Here is a 10568-nt window from a genome sequence, read left to right on the forward strand (position 1 = left end):
CTTGTCCCGTATATTACCTTTCGGTAAACTACCGTCCGGTTGTAAAGGAAAGCGTTGAACAAGCAACTGTTAAGGCAATGTTCCCTGACATGCTTTTAATTATGGTCTATAACGTGTCAGACGCAATTACTATCCTTGGTAGGAGCAATAGTAAAGCTCACCCTTATAATTTGTAGGTTTGGCACAAGGTCCTGTCTTTGACCACTATGCAACCACCGTTCTTACGGTTGACACCCGATTTAGTTCAGGCGACCTAATGAATTCCAGGTGAATTTCTAGGATTTTACGTTCAATGGTAATGAACGCATTGAAAATGAGTTTTTAGAAAACAAATCGGTTTGTAATTTTGATCAAAATATTTTCTCGGTCAGGCTCGAGTTTAGATATCATTGAATTCCATGAGTTTGTAATTCTCAATCTTTAAGGTCAATCTCAAGGATTGAGTAATATCAGGCTTAAAAGCTGATTTTTGATCTTTTAAGGAGATTATCCTTTCTGGGGATTTGATTCATTAGTCTTATCCAGCTAATTTGCATGGTGCCCCCCATTGTACGAGATAAATCCTTCTCATGGTTAGGATAAATCTGACCACTTGGCGACCCTGTTTAATGCTGAGGTCTGTGGATTTCCTGCTGATTTTAGTGATGACTTTTCTAGATTTTTCGTCAACCTACAGCTGGTCTGGACGACAACTTCTTGACCTAAATCAAGAAGCGCGTGTCTTTTTCGGAAGACTTTACTTCCTTTTAATGATGGAATTGATTCATCGTATAGATCCATCTTTCTTACAGTAAATCAGGTAAAAAAATTTAGTTTAGTCCAAAGCAAAATTATTTTCAGTTATTTGTACAAAAATATGTGACATATGTTTTGAATAACTTGGAGAATTTTCCCACACTTGCCTTTAATTTTCCTTTTTATTGTCCTCTATTCCATTTTAAATGAATTTTAACATTTTGGTTTGTTTCTCAATTTATGTCCTTTCCGAGGTAACAATAATTTCGGTGTTAAAACCTAGTTTTATCATTCATAAATATGTATAAACATGATTTTGAGTTCATTTAATTGAAAATTTTGAAAAATTTTACTAGAATTGGGTAGTCAGTATATAAGACTAGGGCTGTTCTTTATTATCAGAGAGCACTAGATTCTAATAAAACTACTACTTTACTAGTATTTCTAATGGTAACCAAGTGTATAAAGTAAAAATTTTAAAATCCGAAAGAATTTAACCCCTTCCCACACTTAAGATCTTGCAATGCCCTCATTTGCAAGAAATCAGTAACAATTTAAATTATTGAGGGTGATTTGTGTGAAAATGATTAAATTTTACCAAAGTTTCCAAACATATTTGTGTTTGTTTGCTGAATGATAAATGGTTCACATCATTTGTTCATTCCGTCTTGTTGTTATTTCACATATATTTTGCATCTTGTCGTCAAAATTAGTTGCTTTTGCTGAACTTAATGCCAGTCTTTGAAAATGCGTTGTTTTACCCTTTTGTGCACATAAGATAAACTGCATACATATATACATATTTTTGAAGTTTGGTATATTACCCCACATTCAAAAATTATTAAAATCTAAGAATAAAAGTTAGAAAATTATAAAAACTATTACAATATTAAATAAGTATTAAACGTATCAACATTACAAATTACAAAATAAATAAAACTAAGTAGACTAGGGATGATACTGATACCAGTAGGGGTTCCATGCATAACCATAGGTGCTATAAAATGCTTCGGCTGGGTTATACGTAGGATACGGTGGTTGAATCTCTATAGACCAGGGAGGGAATATTGGCGATGGAGTAGGAATATAGTTTCTACCTATATGTTGGCAATAAGCTATGATTTGGTTTTGATGAACTTGTCAATCTTCAAATGCTCTATGTCTAGCATTTTTGTACTCCTGTGAAGCTATAAACCTTTGCATTTATTGCATTTCATTTCCTCCTCCTACATTACCTTGCTGTTGGTTTCTCTCAACCTGTGGATGTCTACCATGGTATTGTACTGCGGCGTTATTTCGCCTCTTCAAAACTTTCGCACCATGGTATACATTTAAACCTATTGTATCGCGGGGTTCTGGTTCTTCGACTAATAATCCCCCCCGACTTATATCCACACCGAGATATTCAGCAATCAAAGTAATAAATATACCACCTCCTATTATGCTATGCGGTCTCATCCCCCTAACCATAGCTAATAAATAATAACCCACACAATAAGGTATACTTACAGCGCTTTGTGGGTCTCGAATACACATATGGTAAAACAAATCCTGTTCATTTACCTTTTCCTTGTTCTTACCTCTTTGTGTAATCGAATTAGCTAAAAACCTATGAATTACTCTTAATTCAGCTCTATCTATATCCAAATAAGAGTAATTTCTCCCTTTGAATCGGTGATGGCTTGTCATTTGACTCCATACACCATGTGTATCAAAATTTTCATCTATCTTTCTACTATTTAGTATCAACCCTCTACAATCGGCAGATGCTAACTCCTCAGGCGTATATATACGTAAAGCCTGAGCCATGTCTAGTAAAGACATGTGGCGCATCGAACCTCCTAACAAAAATCTAATAAAAGATCGATCGGTTAAACTAGCTACCCGATCATTTAATTCTATACTACACAATAATTCTTCACACCATACTTTATATACAGGTCTACGCATGGTGAATAAACGTACCCAGTCATTAAAAGTAGAATTACCATACCTCTGTGCAAGTAATTCCCTAATTGGCCCGGCCAATTTTACAGCTCCTAATGGTCCCCATTCTATGACCCTAGGTACCTCAACAACTTTAGAATGAAGAGTATGCAAACCCCTTTGGTATTTTGGATAATCTATCCAAAGTCTGTCAAATCTCAGGTTCGGGTGCAAATCTTCCAAGTGCATATCAGAAAATGTCATGACTTGATGAGGTATATCTTGTTTGTAGTAGTTATCCACCTCCTGTTGTTCCGCATTCTCAGCAGGAGCATTGCGAGCTTGGGATGAAGATTCACCCCTTTCAGTCTGCAAAACACATCAAACACAATTTTTGTGCATCCAAATATGCATTAGTGTCAGCAAAATCATCAATCAAAATAATTACAATGACATGATCAATTTATATCAAACTTAAGCTCATTTTCATATTTTCATCAAATCTACACTTTTTCAAATAAGCATATACGAAAATGTTCGCCAAGTTCATAAGCATTCAACTCAAATAACATGTCAAAATAATCATTACTAGCAATTAAACAAGTTTCAAATGGCATTATCTCTCAAAAATCAAGTTCATGAATTTTTAGACTTGAAAAAGTCCACTTTAATTCTCAAAATCATGTTTAGGCTCAAAGTTTGGATCATTTAACTACCTAAACATGTTACACTACTTAATTTAGCAACAATTCATGACAAAAATCGGCTATAACCTGTTTATATCAAAAAGCCCCAAATTGCTCAAGAACACAAACCTTAGATTACTCAAAATTTGAAGTTTAAGGCTTCTAATTATGTTAAATAGCATCAATCTAGGTTATACAAGCATTATACATAAACAATTTAAGCATAATTACACTAAAAAGCATCAAAATCAAATTGGGGAAAAAATTGCTCAAGAACACTAATTTTCGGATTAAATGGTGTTTAGGTGTAGAAATTTACCATTTTTCTTGAGTAATTCCTTGATAGCATCCATCTCAACATGATTTTAGTAAAAGATTTGATGATTAACGGTCAAAAATTGTGAATTTGGGGGTGTTTTTTGGGGTTTTTGCGGTTTGTTTTCGCAGTATTTTCTGTGTTGTGGTGTGCAACTGAGCTGTTCTGGCATTTTATTTTTTTCTGTATTTCGGTCCCTCCGCGAGTCGCGGTGTTTGACCCATCAAACTCCGCGACTCGCGGAGTTGGTATTTTTTTTTTTTTATATCTTATACTAATTAAAACAATTAAGTAATTAATTTTAAAATTTTGTTTCCCTTGTTATTTAGGACGAGGTCGTTTCGGATCGATGTCCTAGTCCGTCCTTCGACAAAATTTTAAAATTTGTCTTCTTCAAGCGATTGTTTTAAAAGCTTAGATTTTTTTAGTTTTTTAATGTTTTTGGCATACTTTAATTCAATAAGATTAAAAATAATGATAATAAAAGTTCTCGTTCCTCCCTTGGGTAAAGCAATTTCGGTTCAACGACCTAGTCTTCAACTTACGACGAATTTTAAAAATCATATTTTTAACTTAATGAGATAAAGTAAATTTTTGTTTTTAAATTCACACCAAACTTAAAATTTAAAATGCATAAAATTAAAAATTCATATTTTAAAAATTAAAAAAAATCACACTAAACTTAATTTAAAAATTCATATTATAAAATCACACCAAACTTATATTATATTTTTCAAATATTTACAATTTTAAATACAATGTTTTTACAAAGTTTACAATATTAATTTAAGATTTATATATTAATTTTAAAAACATGGTAAAAATAAAATTAAAAATCTTTTTGACTTTTTATCCCACTTTAATCAATCAAATATTATCAAAAATTTACGCCCCTCTTTTCGGTAAAGTAATTTCGGTTCCAAGACCTAATTTAACTCATGACTAATTTTTGAAATATTTTGGTTTGATTTGATTAAAGATATTTATACCTTAAGAATAAACGTTAAATTTCGCAGTGATGTAATAAATTTTTGAATGATATCAATAATTTCGGTTGCCAAACCTAATTTTATTCAATACCAATTTAATACTTTATAGCGAACAAATTAGCGTTTATTATCAAAAGGTTAAAAATAAAAATAAAAAAAAAATAAAAACTGTACAGACTTACCTGTGAGATAGTATTCTTAGTTATATGATCTATTTCATTCATAAGATAGTTGGTTTAATTGGTTTTCCATAGCTACATAGGCGTAACCTCGAGCATTCAGTGTTTTTTCTTCTAAACATATGAACGGTCCGTCTCTGCATAAAGTAACAAATTCGGTATTTGAATAAGTTTGATTATTTGAACATTTACCTCCATGTGACCATTTTCCGCATTTGTGACATCTTTCTAGGTGTCGTGCACTTCTTTTTGCTGCGGATTTTGATTTTCCTTTACCAAATTGTAACTTATTATCTTCGCATCTGGATTTTTTTCTTACTCCGTCCAATCTTTCTCTGATTACTGATACTATTTCACTCAGAAGTGTGTCATTATTACGTTTAGTGATCAAAGCGTGTAGCATTAGACCATGGTTTAGTTCACAGGCAGTCTTCATTTCCTAAAAAAAATAAAAATTCAGAATGGGGGGAGAAGACTAGTTATTTAGGGTCTGCTAGGGAAAGACCATTCGGGTTCCATTTTCGAGAACTACACGAAAACAGACAATCTAACTCTAACAGAAATACATATTATCCTTTAAAGACTTGATTCTCCCCACACTTAGTTAGCTGTGGTATCGAAATTGTGATTAACTTCATTATCTTCTTCCATCGGACCATGTATGTAATGTTTAACTCTGTGACCATTAACTTTAAATTCAATTCCATTTAAATTTATTAATTCTATCGTTCCGTATGGGAAAACTCTTTTGACTATGAATGGTCCAGACCATCTTGATTTCAATTTTTCAGGAAATAGCTTGAATCGTGAATTGAAAAGAAGAACTCTGTCTCCTTCTTTAAATTCTTTTAAACTTATGATTCTTTTATCATGTCATTTCTTCGTTCTTTCTTTATAGATTAATGAATTTTCGTATGCTTCATGTCTTAATTCTTCTAATTCATTTAGTTGACTTAATCGTAGACGTCCGGCTTCATGTAAATCAAGATTACATGTCTTCAAAGCCCAAAATGCTTTGTGTTCAATTTCTACTGGAAGATGACATGCTTTTCCATAAACAAGTCTAAAAGGTGTGGTTCCAATTGGAGTTTTGTAGGCTGTTCTAAAAGCCCAGAGTGCATCCTCCAATTTAATGGACCATTCCTTCGGATTTGATCCTACGGTTTTTTCTAGAATAAGTTTTAAAGCTCGGTTGGTATTTTCAACTTGTCCACTTGTTTGTGGATGATATGCGGTGGAGATTTTATAAGTTACTCCATATCTTTTAAGAACTTTCTCAAGTTGATTATTACAGAAATGAGTTCGCCGATCACTTATTAAAGCTTTCGGTGTTCCAAACCTTGCAAAAAGACGTTTTAAAAAGTTGACTACAACTCGTGCGTCGTTAGTTGGGAGAGCTTGTGCTTCCGCCCATTTAGATACATAATCAATGGCTACGAGTATATATAGATTATTATGAGATTTTGGAAATGGACCCATAAAGTCAATACCCCAAATGTCAAATACTTCGCATACTTGAATGACATTTTGTGGCATTTCATCACGTTGACTTATTTTTCCGGTCCTTTGACAAGCATCACAGGATTTGCAAAGAAGGTGTGCGTCTTTGTAAATTGTAGGCCAATAGAATCCAGCATCATAAACTTTTCTTGCTGTTAGTTGAGGCCCATAATGCCCTCCTGTTGGTCCTGTGTGACAATGGTTTAATATTTTACTGGCTTCATCTCCTAATACACATCGGCGTATTATTCCATCTGGACAACTTTTAAACAGATGTGGATCTTCCCAAAAATAGTGTTTTATATCACTGAAGAATTTCTTTCGTTTTTGGTACGATAATCCTTTTTCAAGGAATCCACAAACTAAATAGTTTGCATAGTCTGCAAACCATGGAATTTCTTTATAATCTATCTTCAATAGATATTCATCAGGAAAGTTGTCTTGTATGGCCGATTCATTTAGAACTTCTAACTCAGGATTTTCAAGACGAGAAAGATGATCAGCGGCGAGATTTTCTGCTCCTCTTTTATCTCGGATTTCAATATCAAACTCTTGTAAGAGTAAGATCCAACGGATTAATCTTGGTTTAGCATCTTGTTTCGAAAATAGGTATCTAAGAGCAGAATGGTCGGTATAGACCACCGTTTTTGCTAGAACGAGATATGATCGAAATTTGTCAAAAGCAAAGACAATAGCAAGGAGTTTTTTTTCAGTAGTTGTATAGTTCGTTTGTGCTCCTTGCAACGTCTTACTAGCATAATATATATGTTGAAATCGTTTTTCAATTCTTTATCCTAAAACGGCTCCCATTGCAAAATCACTTGCATCGCACATTAGTTCAAATGGTAGATTCCAATTTGGTGTTATCATGATCGGCACATTAGTGAGTTTTTCTTTAAGAATATTAAAAGATTTGATACACTCATCTGAAAAGATGAATGGAGCATCCTTTTCTAGGAGTTTATTCATAGGAGTGGCAATTTTAGAAAAATCTTTTATGACACGTCGGTAAAAACCGGCATGCCCTAGAAAACTCCTAACTCCTCTAACATTGGTGGGATGTGGAAGTTTAGAAATTACATCTACTTTAGCTCTATCCACTTCAATTCCTTCTTTTGAAATTTTATGTCCAAGAATGATGCCTTCTTTAACCATGAAATGGCATTTCTCCCAATTAAGTACTAGATTTGATTGTTCGCATCTAATAAGCATTCGTTCCAGATTAACTAGACATGATTCAAATGTATCACCGAAGACTGAAAAGTCATCCATGAAAACTTCCATGCATTCTTCTATCATGTCGTGAAAAATTGCCATCATGCACCTTTGAAAGGTTGCAGGGGCGTTGCAAAGTCCAAATGGCATGCGTTTGTAAGCAAAAGTACCATAAGGGCACATGAATGTGGTTTTCTCTTGATCTTTGGGTGCTATTGGAATTTGAAAATATCCGGAAAATCCATCTAGAAAACAATAGTAACTATTTCCGGCTAATCTTTCCAACATTTGATCAATAAAAGGTAAGGGAAAGTGATCTTTTCTGGTGGTGTCATTTAATTTTCTATAATCAATACACACACGCCATCCTGTTACAGTCCTAGTAGGAATAAGCTCATTTTTCTCATTTGTAATGACAGTCATGCCACCCTTCTTAGGCACGCATTGAACTGGGCTTACCCATGGACTATCAGAGATTGGATATATCAAACCTGCATCTAGCAGTTTAATAATCTCTTTCTTAACTACATCTTGCATATTAGGATTTAGTCTTCGTTGGCTTTGCACATACGTTTTATGACCTTCTTCCATAAGGATTTTATGTGTGCAATACGAAGGACTTATTCCTTTAATATCATGAATCTTCCATGCAATGGCTGGTTTATGAGCTTTCAACACAGAAATGAGTTGTGATTTCTCATTTTCAGTAAGAGAAAACGATATTATTACAGGTAATTCAGATTCACCATGTAAATAAGCGTATTCCAAATGGTTTGGAAGTGGCTTTAACTCTAATTTCGGAGGTTCTTCTATCGATGATTTGTATCAATATCTGTCTTCTTCTTTTAGCATTTGAATTTCTTCTGTTGTTGGTTCATATCCATTAGCTATAAGTGTAGCTAACATTTCAGCTTCATCAATTTGTTATGTTCCTTCTCCTAAAGAACATTCTCCTGTTCCTTGTAATTCTGGAAATTCTTCTAATAATTCTGCATGTGCATCTATAGTTTGAATATAATAATATGTATCATCTGCAGATTGCGGTTGTTGCATTGCTCTATCAACTGAAAAGGTAACACTCTCGTCCTCTATACTTAGGGTCAGTTTCTTACCGAACACGTCTATCATTGCTTTAGCCGTGTTTAAGAATGGTCTTCCTAATATGAGAGGAACTTGAGAATCTTCTTCCATGTCCAAAACAACAAAATCTACTAGAAATACTAAAGTACCAACTTTAACTAGCATGTTCTCCATTATCCCTCTAGGATATTTAATTGATCGATCGGCTAGTTGTATGCTTATTCTTGTTGGTTTCAATTCTCCAAGGTCTAGTTTAGTGTATAGTGAATACGGCATTAAATTTATACTAGCACCTAAGTCTGCCAATGCTTCTATTGAACTAAGACTACCCAAAAAACATGGAATTGTGAAACTTCCTGGATCAGATAGTTTTTCTGGTATCTTATTCAACAGCACTGCTGAACAATTAGCATTCATAGTAACAGCCGAGAGTTCTTTCATTTTCTTTCTATTTGAGATTAGATCTTTCAAGAATTTAGCATATCTAGGCATTCCTGAAATCACATCAATGAAAGGAAGATTTACATTTATCTGTTTAAACATATCCAAGAATTTGGATTGCTCGGCTTCAAGTTTCTCTTTCTTCATTTTACTCGGGTAAGGAAGTGGTGGTTGGTATGGTTTAACATAAGGTTTAGCCTTAACTGTGTTATCTTCATTAACCTTTTCAACTACCGGTTCTTTTTCCTTATCTTGTTCAGGTTGTGGTTCTTGTGGAGTATGAATAGTTTCATCAGAAGTTACAGGTATTTCAGGTGGTTTAAGTGTTGTACCACTTCTTGTGGTAATGGCTTTAGCTGTTTCATTCCGGGGATTAGCATTTGTATCACTAGGTAAACTTCCCGGTTTTCTTTCACCTATTAACCTTGCTAGGTTACTTACTTCTTGTTCTAGATTTTGAATAGAAGCTTGTTGATTTCTAAATGCTTGAGCATTTTGTTCATTAGTTTGTTTTTGAGATGTGAAAAACTGCGTTTGAGTTTCAACTAGCTTCGTCATCATATCTTCTAAATTCGGCTTTTTATCATCGGTTTGTTGTGGTGGTTTGTTTTGAAAATTAGGTCTTTGCTGATTGTAATTATTGTTGGATACTTGTTGATTGCTAGGACCTTGTTGGTTGTTGTATGGAATATTTCGGTTATAGTTCTGGTTTTGATTGTAAATCGGTCTTGGCGGTTGATAATTATTCTGATAATTATTTCCAGGCCTTTGGTTTATATATGAAATATTCTCTCTTTGTTCCATTGTTAATTCAATACTGAGACAATCTTTTGTTAAATGTGGTCCTCCACACTGCTCACAACTAATTCGTATTGAGTGAATATCCTTAGTCATCTTTTCCATTCGTCTCTCGACAGCATCTATCTTTGCAGAAATGGAATCTAAGTCATGGCTAGAATCGGCTCTAGCTTCTTTAGATGATCTAACGATATCTTTTTCTTAGTGCCACTCATGTGAGTGGGAAGCAGTGTTATCAATAATTTTGTAAGCATCAGTTTCGGTTTTCTTCATAATAGAACCACCAGCTGCTATATCGATGTCTTTCCTTGTAGTGATGTCGCATACTTGGTAGAATATTAGTACTATTTGACAGGTGTCTAAACCATGTTGCGGACATCCTCTTAATAACTTTCCAAATCTTGTCCACGCCTCATATAGAGTTTCATTTGCCTTCTGTGTGAACGTAACAATTTCTCCTTGAAGTCTTACGGCTTTAGATGCAGGAAAGAATTGTTTAAGAAATTTTTCAACTAAAACGTCCCATGTATCAATCGCCCCTTCAGGTAACGATTCCAACCAATCTTTGGCTTCTCCCTTTAAAGTCCAGGGAAATAACATGAGATATATCGGTTCATCCTCAACTTCTCTTATTTTAAATAGAGTGCAGATCCTATTAAAGGTACGAAGATGTTCATTTGGATCTTCCTTTGGCGCACCACTA

At 34.0% G+C, this 10568-nt stretch overlaps 1 non-coding gene across 1 annotated transcript; it reads left to right on the top strand.

The window, feature by feature from the left end:
* Positions 1 to 10226: 10226 nt before the first annotated feature.
* Positions 10227 to 10333, top strand: LOC139887231 (small nucleolar RNA R71). Its single transcript, XR_011773070.1, has one exon. It is a non-coding gene; the product is annotated as a small nucleolar RNA R71 (small nucleolar RNA).
* Positions 10334 to 10568: the final 235 nt, after the last annotated feature.

The sequence above is a fragment of the Rutidosis leptorrhynchoides genome, chromosome 1 (genome assembly GCF_046630445.1).
Source record: "Rutidosis leptorrhynchoides isolate AG116_Rl617_1_P2 chromosome 1, CSIRO_AGI_Rlap_v1, whole genome shotgun sequence".
NCBI lineage: Eukaryota > Viridiplantae > Streptophyta > Magnoliopsida > Asterales > Asteraceae > Rutidosis > Rutidosis leptorrhynchoides.